Here is a 16,194-nt window from a genome sequence, read left to right as displayed (position 1 = left end):
ATGCTCTCTCAGTTCTGGGTTTCAGGACTCATTCCTGCAGCTCTCAGACGCCTGAGGTCAGACAGCCGTATGGACGAGTATCTCCATCAGTCCATCGAGGTGTCTGCCCACACTGAAGCTCTGCGGTCTGGCCGTCACATACTCCAGAAGGTCTCGAGCTCCAGGCGTCAGAGCTCTGTTGATCAACACAACACAGGAGGTAGAGAGCAGATTCCCTCTCTGTAAGGCCAGCAGGTCTTGAAGGTAAAGCTCAGGGTCATGATCCATTAGAACCAGATCCAGACGATCATTCCCAGTGTGAGAGGGTAAAGAAGAGATGGCCTCAGCCGAGGAGCATGTCAGCACCTGAAACTGAGCTCAGTTTACCGTGAGTGCAGTTTAGCATCAGCAATATGATGATGAACAAGCCCCCCCCCCCCCCCCCCCTCAGGCAGATAAGGGTTTTGCGTCCCACTTTGTTGGTTTAACATTTGCCTAATTTATAAAATTTTATTGCAAAAAAATATATAGTGATTTTCCAATGTTTAGATTTTGGTTCTGGAAATGTATGCAAACTAGTGCGTATTTATTTAGATAATGCCTCATTTACATATTTAAATTACATTTCAGAATATTCTTGTAATACAAAACAACCATTTTAATGTACTGTGATTATTAAACGGAGGAAAATACATAGTAAACCCTATTCACCTGCAGTGTCTTGCCTTAATAATAATCTGGTTACACTTTAATCATCACTGAAAAACTGTCAGTTTTCTCATTGTTTCTATTGCATGTCAATCTCTTAACGTCTAACACTGCTGCTCCAGTTAAACCTTTCTTAATCTTTTCTACTGGAACATCTGGGGAGATACCTGAAATAACTCCTTTAACCCATTTTTTTTCTTCTGGGATCGAACATATCACTTTTTGCCCAGGAATTATTTTTACACCTAGAGCTGTTCTTTGTTGTTTGTTATCTTTACAAAATAACATCAATCTACCATCCCTAAATGACTTAACACTTTCGATCGTTCCAATCATTTCCTTAATAGCTTTAGAAAGCTTCAACGGATTAATGGCATTACTAGACCCAGCAGCAAATTTCATCACTACCTTATACTCTTCTTTTCTCCTTCTTGCCACATAATTTCCTTTCTCACTATCAGTTTCTGATACCTGACCACTATTTTTCTTTCTTTTCCTGTTTACTACTACATTCCATTCACCTTTCCCATTCCCTCCGCTGTACGCGCCAATCATTTCATCCTCCATTTCCGGATCACTACCGGAATCAACACCACTTCCTACCATGCACGCTCCAGTCACAGATCAGCTGTTGCCAAACCACCTCCTTCCTTATCAGTTTTCCAAGCCTCTCGCCTTCTGACTCGCAGCCAGCAAACACTTATCACTTCCTGATTAGTCATGTGACCTCCCAAAAACATCATGTGATCCCAGGTATTGGGTAAATGTGATGCAGCTGTGTTGTGTGACTGTCTGTGTAGATCCCCACATATAGACTAAATGACAGACTATATGCTGTAGCTCTTCAATAAGATGATCATCACAGATCTGAGTCATTTTCTCTTTCCGTCTTCAGTCTGAGTGTCTGCAGTATTACAGAGAAACAGTGTCTCATCCTGACTTCAGCTCTGAAATCAAACCCATCACACCTGAGAGAGCTGGACCTGAGCTGGAATAAACTAGAAAACACAGGAGTGAAGCTCTTATGTGACGTACTGAAGGATTCACACTGTAAACTGGAGAGATTGAGGTCAGTCACATTCACACACAAGAAAGAAAATGCTTAAAATCACTTTAACAGTTTAAACTAAAAACTTTATTCTCAATATCTCATGAAGAGCCTGAATTTACATTATATCGGTGTAAAATTCTTCATCTTAATGATTTGTTTGTGAGATAATCTCTTTCTCTGTTTGTGTCTTTCTAGTCTACAGCTCTGTGGCATTACAGATGTTTCTTCTTTAACTCAGTCTTTGACTAACTCAAAAGCACTGCAGTTTTTAAAAGAGCTTGATCTGAGACGCAATAAGATAGGAGACTCAAAGCAGTGGCTCAGAGACGAGCTACGAGACTCAAACTGTGTCCTGAGGTGAGGAAACATCACTGTGATATTAAAGAGAGCTTCATTTACCTCTCATATGAGAACAAACCTTTCAAATATTAATGAGAGGAAATTATCATTAAGCTTTATTGCAACAAAGGGTTTGTGTGAGAACAAAATGTAAAGTTGATTAAAATGTTTAACACAAAGGAGGAAAGAGAACAAAAGCACACAGTCTCAGCTTTACACAGCAACACCTGCTTTATTAACTGTGTCAGTAATAGAGAATCATTTCAGTCTGAAAATAGACTTGGTCAGATTGTAGGAAAACGCTGCTAAAATCAGTTCAGCTTCAGCTCTCAGCCGTCCAGCCTCACATGAGAAACGTCTCTGTCTCGAGTGTGTTTTTACTGTGACAAGCAACACGTCACACTACTTTACACTCACTTTACTGTCAGTGATTTACTAAGAGCCCTACAAACATGTGTAAACTAGAGGGCAAACGGCTTTAACTAGTGGAAGTTTAACTGACAGGTTTGAACTGAAGATAACATTTGTGTTTGCTCGCTGTGGTTTATTCCATACGCCGTACACTCATTAGCATGTGTTTCTCCTTTACAGTGACTCAATAGGAGTCGCAGGTCCTTCTGCAGTCACACCAACACACACACACACACACACACACACACACACATACACACACATGAACGCCATTCATGGTTTATATCTAGAGTATTTAATGCACAAATATTGTTTGAGGAATATCTCTGCAGGATAATGTAAAGTCAGTAATTAATCTGATTACAGGAATTTAATGTCACTTCTTTTTACTCAAAAACAGTCATTAAAATATAATTAATTTTAACTTTGTTCCACTGAACACTGATTGTTTTATCTTCTGGTTCCTCCTTACAGAGATGAATATCAATCACCAAATGTCCCTGATAGTTTGATTACATCATGGTTTAAATCTGTGAAACGGTCATGAGAGGATCAGAAAGCATCAGGTGATCACAGAAGAGCCTCACTACTGTGTCTATGAGGAGAAATAAATGTGTGATTAATGTGTAAATGTGTCTCATACAGCTGGAAGAGACTCAGACTAGTTAAATAAAGCAGCGTGTGTGTTAGCATGCATATCAGAAACATGTGATATTGAGGATTAATGTTGGTTTAGTGTTCAGCCAAATTATGGTTTTGTTTTATGTAAAGGATGAACAGAGGAAGAGCTCAGATGAGTCTGTCAGCAGAAATCTTCAGGCTCTTTAGTATCAGGCCTACAAATATAATAATGTTTGATTGAACTCATCCATAATGATTCAAATGTTTCTAATCATAAATGTGATTGTAAAGTATAGCACATAAATCTATCATATGATATAAAGTCTACAATGTGATATTTGAATGCGATATTTTTACATGATCTCTTATATTTTATGCACAGAATATATTTGTTTTATGTTGTATTGTATATTAAGTTAGCTCTGAGTCTGTTAATGCTCAGATATACAGTATATTGTCTTTGTTCTGCTATAATTGATGCCCATATTTTGACTTTATTAAATCCAAACTCCCCTCCTGAAATTATTGGCATAGCCACTGCATGATATTTGTTGTCTTTAACTGATCATTAAGGTTTTTAACTCCTCGCTCAAGTCATGGCCTTCGCCTTTTTCATGCCCTATGGAATGTATTATAGTTTATCATGCGGCCCCCCTGTTTTCTGTAGGATTATATCTCCGGTCTTGAGGGGGGTCTGATTCTGTTTTTGTCTGATTCTCTCTGGAATCCTGTCCTGCCTGCTTTTAGAGGTCTGCGGCGACCCCAGCCCCGTGGCTGAGATGGTTATTGGCCGCTGTAACGGAGTTCTTTGTTCAGGGAAGGAGGAGGCAGGAACCGGCGAACGTTCAACAAGACTTTAATAAACAAAACAAATAAACTGAAAGTAAAAGTGTCAGCCCCTCACGGACGACTGCCACACACACACAATAATAAAAAACAACATAAAGTCGTTAGTTATATACGTTAGTTTCTTTAAAGGGATTGTTCACCCAAAATGAAAATTACCCTATGATTTTCTCTTCCTCAAGCCATCCTAGTGTATATGTATATGACTTTCTTCTCTCAGACGAATACAATCAAAGTTATATTAAAAAAATATGCATCTTTTACCGCCTTCCAGTCTTGCTGTCTCCTCCTCCTGAAGGTCTGTCCCCAGAGCAGTATCTGCAGCGTGCCAATTTATTTATTTATTTATTTGACTGGGACAGTCTACATTAATTGACATTGCTGTAAATGCACCAGAGTTAGCCAAAAGGCTATTTTTCATCCATTGTCCCTGGACAGATCTTAAAATTGTCTACTAAAAACACAATAAAAAAGATTACAGAGAACAATACAAATATAAAAAGCAGTAAAACAGATATAACTCTTCAAATCCTGTTGCTAAATACGGTGTACAAATTTAGTATAAAACAGACATGTTGAAAAAAAGAGAGAGAAAAAAAAAAGGTTTAATATTATACACATTGACACAGCAGAGACAAGTGGCAGCAGGTTGTGTTAAGGGAAGATACATATTCGTATTAATGATGACATGTCTGATGTGTTATGAGACAGTTTTTTAGCTTTTTAGTGTATGTGGTGAGTTCTCTGATGTTCTGAGGGACGGAGTCCCACTCCTGTGCTGCTCTGACTGAAAAGGCACTCTGACTAAAAGCACTTTTCCTCAGAGGAACAACACAGTCTCCTCGGGCCGACCCTCGTGTTACTCTTTGTGTGGTGTTTCTAATGTTTACAAACTGACTAAGTGGAGGAGATGACAGACCATGGATGATCTTGTAAAATAGACAGAGGTTTGAATACTTAATGACATTTTCCCAACTTAAAAGCTTATGCTTTTGTAAAATGGCACAATGATGATATCTTAATGTTTTTTTATTCACAATTTTGATTGTTTGTTTATAAAGCGACTCTAAAGAGAGTCATGAAATATACCAGAGAGGCATGAAATCGCTCTCACAGAGCTTTTCCTGGGCTGTTCCCACCTGGTGGAATGACCTGCCTATCTCAATTCGTGCGGCCGAGTCTGTAACCATTTTCAAAAAACACCTAAAGACACATCTCTTCCAGCAGCACCTGACCAATCAAGAATAGCACTTAACATTCTATTCATTTTCTGTCTGTCTAATTTATTTAAAAAAATAAAAAAAAACTGTCCTGTGTGTTCTGAGCTAGATTAACTGAGACTTGCTACAGCACTTGCATACTGTTGCCCTTGACTGTTCTAGTTGCTTCTTTTGCTCTCATTTGTAAGTCGCTTTGGATAAAAGCGTCTGCTAAATGACTAAATGTAAATGTAAAGATTTTAGTGTTGTTTTATTTGCCTGTGACCAGGTTGTAAGACAGTAAGTGATGTGAGACAGAACCATTCTGTACATGAACATTTTAGCTGCCTGAAGTGACAAGTTTGATCTTATGAACCGGAAATTTGCAATATTAAATTTGACTCGATTGCAGACCTTTTTTATCTGTGATTTAAAAGTTAGTTTAGAGTCTATTATGATGCCTAAGTATTTGAATTCTGACACAACTTACATTTTTCCCCTGTCACATAAATATCTGCATGATTATTTGCAATGTTTGATTTAGAAAAGAACATTGAAACGGTTTTATTTACATTAAGTTTTAAGCAGGATTGATTTAGCCATTCAGAGACATGGGCCATAGACTGTGTAAGTTTTTCAGCAACTTGATTTGTGTTTTTACCATGGGCATAAATGACTGTGTCATCTGCGTACATCTGAATATAGACGTCTGGACAAACAGAAGGGAGGTCGTTTATATAAAGTGAAAATAGCAGTGGCCCCAAAATAGAACCTTGAGGAACCCCCGTGGACATGGCGAGGGGCGGTGAGTGGTAATCACTGATCCTAACTGACTGTGAGCGATTCGATAGATAGGATTCTATCCATTTTATTGCATCTGAGGACAAATTAAATTAGCTTAGTTTGATTAATAATATTTTATGGTTTACAGTGTCAAAAGCTTTTTTTAGATCGAAAAACACAACTCCAACCACGCCACCTTTATCCAGTAGATGTTTGATATTTTCTATGAAAAAACAATTAGCAGTTTCTGTGGAGTGTTGAGTTCTGAAACCAAATTGCATTGAATGAAGAGAAAATGTAGTGGTATTTAAATGTGTTATTATTTGTTGGGAAATTAGTTTCTCTGCAACTTTTGACACTGTAGGTATGATGCTGATAGGTCTATAATTGTCCACTGACAACAGATCTCCATTTTTGAGAATTGGAACAACAGCAGCTGACTTCCACACACTTGGAAACATCCCCTCAATAAAGGAGAGATTGACAATTTTGGTTACTGGTGTTAATAATGTGGAACTGAGTTCTTTCAGCATGCACATATCTATGCCAAATATGTCTTTAGTTCTGGAAGCTTTTAGTGATTTTATTGTCTGTAAGACTTCAGATTCTGTGACTGTGCCCAGGTTGAAAATTGGCTCCGAATTATTTATCGGACAAATATTTAGATTGTTAGATGGTAAGCTTTGGGCAATAGTGGATACAGATTCAATAAAAAAATTATTGAAGACATCTGCAACTTTGTTTGTGTTATTTATAATTTGTCCATTTATCTTAATTTCTAAAAGTTGTTTCCTATTTGTGTCCTGTCCTACAAGTTTTTTCAGTTGGTTCCAAATTGTTTTAGAATCCCTTTTTGCATTTTCTATTATTAGTCAAAAAAAAATCTGCTTTGGCCTTGCGTATAGCTTTAACAGTCTTATTCCTCAGTGTTGTAAATAGATTTTTAGCACTAGCTGACTTAGTTTTAATTGCATTTTTTAACGCACAATCCCTCTCTTTCATTAGTTTGAGTATGTCCGAGTTCATCCAGGGAAGTATATTTTTATTGTGTTTGTATTTAACTTTACAGCTAAAATCTTTAATTGTTCTCTCAATTTTCGCCACAAAAGATTCACAGTCCATTTCACAATTTGTTCCCAACAATATTTGATCCCAGTCAATCTGCTGGACAGCATTATTAAATCCTTCCTGGCGTTTTTTTGGGATTCCAACGAACTCACGCTCTCTGACAGAATAATCAAATCTTTTTTTTTGAGAGCTTTCTGGCCACAAGGACCAAATTGTGATCAGAAAGACCAGCTAACATATTGTATGATTTAAATATTCTCTCAGGTCGGTTGGTAAATGCCAAATCAATCTGGGTGCTGCTTGATGTGGTGATTCTTGTGGGCCCTTTGATCATTTGGACTAGATCAAATTTGTCAGTTATTTGTTTAAGCTAATAATTTAACAAAATATGACTTTGTCAGCAGTAGACTCTTGTCTTAAGTGACCAGTGCATAATAGATCAAGGTGAGTGTCATAGGGTTGTGTATAGTGTTTAGTTATAAAAAAGCCACTTTTACTTACAGTCCAATTTATCCAATCTCAGTAGTCCAAGTATTGTCCCCTCCAAGTTTGCCAAATATTTATGTAATTCATTGAGTGATTGGGGTGATAATGATCCTCTTCTGCTGAGGCAGAATTACTTAAGACTAACTTAATTTGGTTGGTGTGTTCTCACGTCAACAAAGCAGTGTAAATAGTGGCTGTTCACATGCTTAAAGCTACACTGTGTGATATTTCCCCCCATCTAGCGGTGAACATGTATATGACCATCCAGTGAATATTAGTTTCTGTTCCTCTCAATTCCGATTTCATTTTAACTCCTACGGTGGCCGATTTAGTCCAAGATTAACATGGCTTCCAGTTCGACCACGTCCACATTCGACACGGTGCCATCGAGTGTTAAAACGCCAAAGGCCAAGCTTGAATTTACGGGTATGTCCCTCTTTGGCTAATGTACTTTCAAGATGGAGGGGCAACATGGCAACCCGCATTCGAAGCCCTCACCCGTATGTATTTTCAATGGCATATTATAAACTTACGTGAATACTTTATTACTTGAAAGAAGTAAATATACATTAATGAGCACATATATTTTTGAAAGAACTAAGTGTTTTTAGCTAAGAATAAACTAAAAAATGTACACAGTGTAGCTTTAACTGCAGTCTAGAGAAGTCTGTAGCGCAGAGAGATGTAAGAAGTGTCATCATGTTCTCTGTGTGACTCGACTGCATGTAATGGGTGATGATCAAGTAGCTCTTCCACATCAATAGCTAACAAATCCTTAGTGGGGGTCACACTGTACGCAAAAATATGTTTTTCAAACCCCAGTGTTTCCCACTTCAGCACAACAAGCTTTATTCTCCACCTGCCCATTTGCTCCAGAACCAAAATGTTTTTTATAAGCCCAAACTGAGGGTCCCCATCTTTGTCATAGGACATAAACACCATTATGCCTGATCTATTAGTGGTACCCTTAACCGGGACCCTGGCCGGTACGTACAGCTCTGGGAAAAGTGGGAGCCCTATCAGACCAGTTTGGAATTCTTTATAGCCTTCAAGGTTGGCTAGAAATGTTGTGTATCCTGGACCAATTTCTGTGTTGTGACTTAACAAATGCCCACACATGAAACTGTAGCTCTGCATAATCTGGTGTCGATATGCCATTGTTTTACAGATGTTTCGGAAGTCGCAGTTACACGTTTGAAGAACCCATGTTTGCCTTCAAAACGCATTAACCACAGGTGTATCAAGGGTCCGAGTGTTTGAAAGACCTTTGGATAATGGAGCATGAAATGATGTTTTGGCCGCAGATGTAAATGAGGATAGAGCTCCAAGAAAAGAGAGCGGTGGTCTTCAATGATGTTGCTCAGGTGTTGCTGCAAGAGTAACAGATGCTGAGAAGATGATCTCCATGGACACGAGTAAAAGTAGGAGAAGCTCCATTCCTTGCTATCAGTGGGGATCAGGTCAGCTATCATTAAAGGCAGTAAACGAAGTAGGCACCACATCTGAGCTGCAGACTGTCTCAGAGGACTGTCAATATTCTTGCTTATTAACCATGGCTTGTTTCCCACATCAGAAAAGCCATAATCAAAGCTTGTAATGCGGTAGTTAAGCTGATCTAGTGACATGTGCTTTTGCTCAATTCATGATTTTAACACAAGCTTGGCTTCGTTTCCCCCTTCCAGAATGTCCTGCATTACATCCACAGCTACATTGTCTGTCATGTGGTAGAAAGACCGGCTGTTTAGGACACTGTCCCTTTTAAGGCCTGTCTTAGAGGGGTTGCCTGTCTCCAAATCTGCCCTGTGAGTATTGGCATCAGGCAAAAGGGCAAGATCTTCCTGTGTCTGTGCTCTCAAGACATCTCTGAGTGCTCTACACAGCCCACACACATGATCTCCACTGACACTCTTACTACACCCAACAATAGCATTTAAACACTAATTGTCCCCGACGACCTGGACAACTGTGAATTTCACTACTCCTTGAAAGTCACGGGTGTTAACAGGGATGCCGTCCTTCTGGAGACACTTTAATTCATCCACAATTGGGCGCAACACTGAAGAGAAGATGTCTGGGAAGACCTGGATCTTAGATGAGCTAGAAAAAGGGCTACTCTGTGTGTAATTCCCTCTTGCCCCAGTTCATCCCAATCCTCGTCTAACTGCTCTGCTTGCACACCTTCAACTTGCTCTTGATTATCATCTTCATCAACATTAAAAACATTGGCAGGGCCAGAGCCTGGTTCTCTTCGTGTCCCCTATGTAGGGCCTTCTATGAGAACGGATGAAGGGAAATGTTCTGTTACAGCTGCTTTCACAACACTGGAAATATGTTGAAGTGCCCCTGGGGCGCAGGAGCTGCCCAAAGTTGCCCCATTGACTTATAATGGGGAGGGACGGCCCATTAAACGCATGTGTTTCTCCTACTATGGGAACTTGCATAGGGATTTTGTATTGACCATAGCTCTGGATCACAGTGTCACAGAGACAAGGGGGTGGGCTCAATTTACTCAGGCAACCAATCACTAGCTCATAATCATCATAAAGCTATCAAGCCACGCCCTAGCAACCATTTACAGCTCCTTAGCAACACGTTCCATAGACTTCCATTCAAAGAGATCAAAGGGATATCTTTTGATAGAAGTGTCATAGAAATATGAGGGCACCAACAGCCAATCACAAATCACCTTCAACACTTCCTAGCTATGCCCTAGCAACCATTGTTGAGCACCCTAACAACCCAAATCCACAGAGGGATATCTTCACATCTGAATGTCATACAGGCATGGGGGTTGGTTTATATCATTCATACTGGCAAGGAGCTTTTGGAGTTTCATAATTGGATGCTGCCAAGCCACTCCATAGCAACCAAACAGAGTACCCTAGCAACCGTTTAGCAAGACCTACATCTCTGCATCAGAACATCATAGAGAAATAGCGGTTGGGTCTTTTGAGTCATGCTAGCAAACAGCACTTCCAACATGCCACAAATGCTAGCAGTAAAAAGCTACATGCTAATAGTGATTAGCTAAGTGCTAAATCAGGCTAAGAACATGCTAAGAACTCTATAAAAACTCCATAGTAACCATCTGTGACAACTACCAACTGACTAGCAACACCATAGCAACCACCCAGAATACCCTAGCAACTGGCTAGCAACCACCCAGAATACCCTAGCAACGCCCTAGCAACCACCCAGAACACCTTAGCAACCACCTAGCAACGCCCTAGCAACCACCCAGAATATCTTAGTTACCACCTAGCAAAGCCCTAGCAAACCACCCAGAATATCTTAGCAAACCGCCTTGCAACCCCCTAACAACCACCCAGAGTGCCCTAGCAACCGCCTAGCAGCTACCCAGAATACCCTAGCAACTGCCTAGCAACGCCCTAGCAACCACACAGAATACCCTAGCAACCGCCTAGCAACCACCCAGAACACTTTAGCAAGTGCCTAGCAATGCCCTAGCAACCACCCAGAACACCTTAGCAAACCACCTAGCAATGCCCTAGCAACCACCCAGAATACCTTAGCAACCACCTAGCAGCGCCCTAGCAACCCCCTAGTAACCACCCAGAATACCCTAGCAACTGCCGAGCAAACACCCTAGCAACCACCCAGAATACCATAGCAACCGCCTAACAACCACCCAGAGTACCCTAGCAACTGCCTAGCAACCACCCAGAACACCTTAGCAACCGCCTAGCAACGCCCTAGAAACCACCCAGAACACCTTAGCAACCACCTAGCAATGCCCTAGCAACTACCCAGAATACCCTAGCAATGCCCTAGCAACCACCCAGAATACCATAGCAACCGCCTAGCAACGCCCTAGCAACCATCCAGAACACCTTAGCAACCACCTAGCAATGCCCTAGCAACCACTCAGAATACCCTAGCAACCACATAGCAATGCCCTAGCAACCACCCAGAATATCTTAGCAACCGCCTAGCAGCCCCCTAACAACCACCCAGAATGCCCTAGCAACCACCTAGCAACTACCCAGAATACCCTAGCAACGCCCTAGCATTCACCCAGAATACCATAGCAACCGCCTTGCAACGCCCTAGCAACCATCCAGAACACCTTAGCAACCACCTAGCAATGGCCTAGCAACCACTCAGGATACCCTAACCACATAGCAATGCCCTAGCAACCACCCAGAATATATTAGCAACCGCCTAGCAACCCCCTAACAACCACCCAGAATGCCCTAGCAACCACCTAGCAACTACCCAGAATACCCTAGCAACGCCCTAGCATTCACCCAGAATACCATAGCAACCGCCTAGCAATCACCCAGAGTACCCTAGCAACTGCCTAGCAACGCCCTAGAAACCACCCAGAACACCTTAGCAACCACCTAGCAATGCCCTAGCAACTACCCAGAATACCCTAGCAACCTCCTAGCAACTACCCAGAATACCCTAGCAACGCCCTAGCAACCACCCAGAATACCATAGCAACCGCCTAGCAACGCCCTAGCAACCACCCAGAACACCTTAGCAACCACCTAGCAATGCCCTAGCAACCACTCAGAATTTCTTAGCAACCAACTAGCAATTCCCTAGCAACCACCCAGAATATCTTAGCAACCTCCTAGCAACCCCCTAGCAACCCCCTAACAACCACCCAGAATGCCCTAGCAACCGCTTAGCAACTACCCAGAATACCCTAGCAACTGCTTAGCAACACCCTAGCAACCACCCGGAATACCCTAGCAACCGCCTAGTAACCACCCAGAATACCCTAGCAACCGTCTAGCAACAACACAGAACACCTTAGCAACTGCCTAGCAACCACCCAGAATACCTTAGCAACTGCCTAGCAACGTCCTAGCAACCACCCAGAACACCTTAGCAACCACCTAGCAATGCCCTAGCAACCACACAGAATACCTTAGCAACCGCCTAGCAACGCCCTAGCAACCACGTAGCAACCACCCAAAATGCCCTAGCAACCGCCTAGCAACAACCCAGAATACCCTAGCAACCGCCTAGCAACCACCCAGAGTACCCTAGCAATCGCCTAGCAACCACCCAGAACACCTTAGCAACTGCCTAGCAATGCCCTAGCAACCACCCAGAATACCTTAGCAACCGCCTAGCAATGCCCTAGAAACCACCCAGAACACCTTAGCAACCACCTAGCAATGCCCTAGCAACCACCCAGAATACCTTAGCAAACCGCCTAGCAATGCCCTAGCAACCACCTAGCAACCATCCAGAATGCCCTAGCAACCACCTAGCAACCACCCAGAATACCCTAGCAACCACCCACAATACCAGAAATGGGTTGAAGAAATAACCCAGGAGTTTTTAGAGTGTAGTGATGTCCACTCCTCCATTTTAAAGCTTTCGTATTGTGTTTCTATATTTACTTCCCTATAAGCCACAGCATTCTTTATAAACGTTGCACACCCCACCAGATGTTTCTGTTCTATCTTCTCTACTGGACACATACCCTGGAATAACCAAACTCAACTGCGCTTTAAGCCATGTCTCTTGATGCATATTACATCTGGAAGATTAGTAATGTCATGTGTCATTCTCTTTAACTCTTGACCATTCGCCGGTGAACCGGCCAGCGACGCGGAGGCTCATGTGCTACAGCAGAGACTTTCTCTTGGAGCTGAGCGCCTACGCCGGTAATGGAATCATACCGATGTAAACATACCCACAGACATACAAAGAACTGTCAATGACAAGGAATACAAGAGGAAACGAGGGAAGAGGGGAGGAGTTCACCAAAGACTCAGGAAGAGGAAAACAAAAGTGCCACTTCCAACTATCATTCTCTCTAACGTCCAATCGCTAAGAAGAAAAGCAGACGAGTTGCGAGCAAACATTCGTTACCTGCATGAATACAGGGAAGCCTGCATCTTAGCCTTCTCTGAAACTTGGCTTAATGATACTGTGCCAGACTCCGAAGTTTGTCCTGAAGGATTTAGTTTAGTACGTTTGGATCGATGCAGCTTGGCTACAGGCAAGGAACACAGAGTCATAATAAACGACAGATGGTGCAAAACAACAAAGATTTGCACTAAAGATATTGAACTTTTATCAGTTTCTATGCGCCCCTCGTATTTTCCCCGTAAATTCCCACAAACATTTCTGACTGTTGTCGATATACACCCAAGAGCAGACATAAAAAATGCAGCAGACATTATTTTCAATATCACCCAAGAATTGGATAAAATCTCACCAGATGCGTCTAAGTTGATAATGGAACTTTAATACTTTAATAACTGTACCCTCAAAAAAACTCTAACCTATTCACAGTATGTCACCTGTCCAACACGAAAAAATAAAATCATCTATTTATGCTACGGCTCCATCCCAAAGGCATACTCATCCAGTGCCAGGGCCCAGTGGCTCAGATCACAATACTGTCCTTCTAAGACCCTCTTATAAACAGGTTTTGAAAAGGGTTAAGCCTGTGGAAAAGCAGATTCAGGTGTGGGATGAGGACAGTATAGAGAAGCTGAAAGGATGCCTGGAGTTTACATCCTGGACCATTTTCGAGGACTCTTCAGCTGATTTGCACGAACAGACAGAGGCTATCTCGCCTATATAGACTTTTGTGTGAGTGTGGTCATTCCAACTAAGATTATCAAGGTGTACCCAAATAATAAACCCTGGGTGACGGAAGAACTAAAGGACATATTAAATGAGAAAAAGAGAGTCTTCACTTCAGGAAGCTTACAGAACAGAAAATATATGCAAAGGAAGGTTAATAAGGAGATCCATAAGGCCAGGTGTCAGTACAAGGACAAGATGAAGAGTATCCTGGCTGTGGGGAATTCAAGAGCTGCATGGACTGGTATAAAGATGATGGCTAATGCCCCCTTCAAGACTTGACTTTATGGATGACGCAGCATCCCTTGTTTTGGCCAACAACTTTTGAACAAAATGAACATTTTACCCGCTTTGAAATAAATTATAATGATAATATCTCTGCCTGGCCACAGATTGTGATGGACGATGCTGGGAAGGAGAGTACTTTGATTATTGAGAAGGAGATGGTCCAGCGTGTGTTTGAGAGGACTAACGGTAGAAAAAGCCCGGGGCCGGATAACATTAGAGGCTGAAGTACTGTGCGGCCCAATAAAGTGGAATTTTCTGTTCCCTCTTCCAATGGTCAATAGACACCCAGGTGGCTCCACTGCTTTGGAAAACAGCAGTTGTGAACCCCCTTCCCAAAGTCTCCCATCCATCCTCATCCAAGGATTACAGGCCCATTGCCCTCACCTCTCTTTTAGTTAAATCACTTGAGCGGATCATTAAAACACACATCATGAATTCCTGTAGACATGCTCTTGACCCTCTACAATTTGTTTACAGACTTGGGAGGGGGACGGACGATGCCATTGTAGTGCTTTTAAATCATCTATATATTGTAAAACACATGCTCGCATTTTATTTGCAGATTTTTCATCAACATTCAATACAATTCTTCCACAAATTTTAGCAAACAGACTTAGAGACCATTTCCAAATAAACTCAACACTAATTAAATGGATCTTGGACTTCCTGAGTGGGCGGCCACAAAGAGTAAGGGTGGGGAACACATTATCTGGGGTCCGCTCACTTCAATTGGGACTCCACAGGGTAGTGTCTTGTCACCACTATTATATATAATGTACACTGACTGTTGTCGCAGTAGTTACCCTGGACGTTACATTATTACATTTGCCGATGATACTACTGTGATTAGTTTATTGAAGCGAGATGAATCTGAACACTGTCCATTGTTGCATGAATTTGTGGACTGGTGTGAAGCCTCCCAGTTGCATTTGAATACGTCCAAGACCAAAGAGTTAGTCTTTGATTTTAGACACGGGGCTCCCTCACCCACTCCAACTCTGATAAAAGGAGAGGAGATAGAGATGGTGACGCAGTATAAATATCTCAGTCTTGTTATTGACCATAAATTATCCTGGGATCAGTGTGCTGATGCCGTTTTTAAAAAGGGCCAACAACGTTTATATTTTCTTAGAAAACTAAATTATTTTAATGTTGATAACAAAATGTCCCTTTTTTTTATAAGTCTTTTATTGAGAGTATTCTCTCCTACTGTATTGTATGCTGGTATGGACACTCAAAAAACACCCACAGAAATAAATTGGGGAAGATTGTTAAAACCTGTGGAAAAATCATTGGTAAATAACAGGTAGACCCGTACCAACTATATCTGACAAGATTGGCACAGAAGGCAGATAAGGTTAGCATGGATACAACCCATCCACTTTCAGTGGAGTTCAAGCCTCTCCCTTCTGGTCGTAGATATAGATACCCTTAAGGTTAGAACCAGTGGCGGGCCGTGCATTTCACACCTAGGCCTTCAGTGGTATCCTACCTGAATTAATTCACCTCTTAATAAAATCATCATGACGCCACGGCTATAGAAACTATTAACATTATTCAGAAACGCAATAGGCTGTAACAGGGTGTTGTGTCTCTCATGGAGCGAGAAAGAATGATCAAATAATTTAAGCGTTATTAACGCAGGAAACCCAATTGACACAATTCAACAAGTTTCCTTTCACTGCAGCCACAGCTGCGCCACATAAGTCATATCTAACAGAAGCATCGATCCGTTCCAGGTTTTCCGTGCATTTGTGTAGGGCGGCTAACGTTACCTTTTGAGTTCTCCGACCACGGAAAGCAAATTGTGTGTTTTTTGTGTGTGCATATTTTACA

This window comes from Gobio gobio (genome assembly GCF_949357685.1).
Source record: "Gobio gobio genome assembly, chromosome: 16".
NCBI classification, from domain to species: Eukaryota; Metazoa; Chordata; class Actinopteri; order Cypriniformes; family Gobionidae; genus Gobio; species Gobio gobio.
This window is presented reverse-complemented; position numbering follows the sequence as displayed.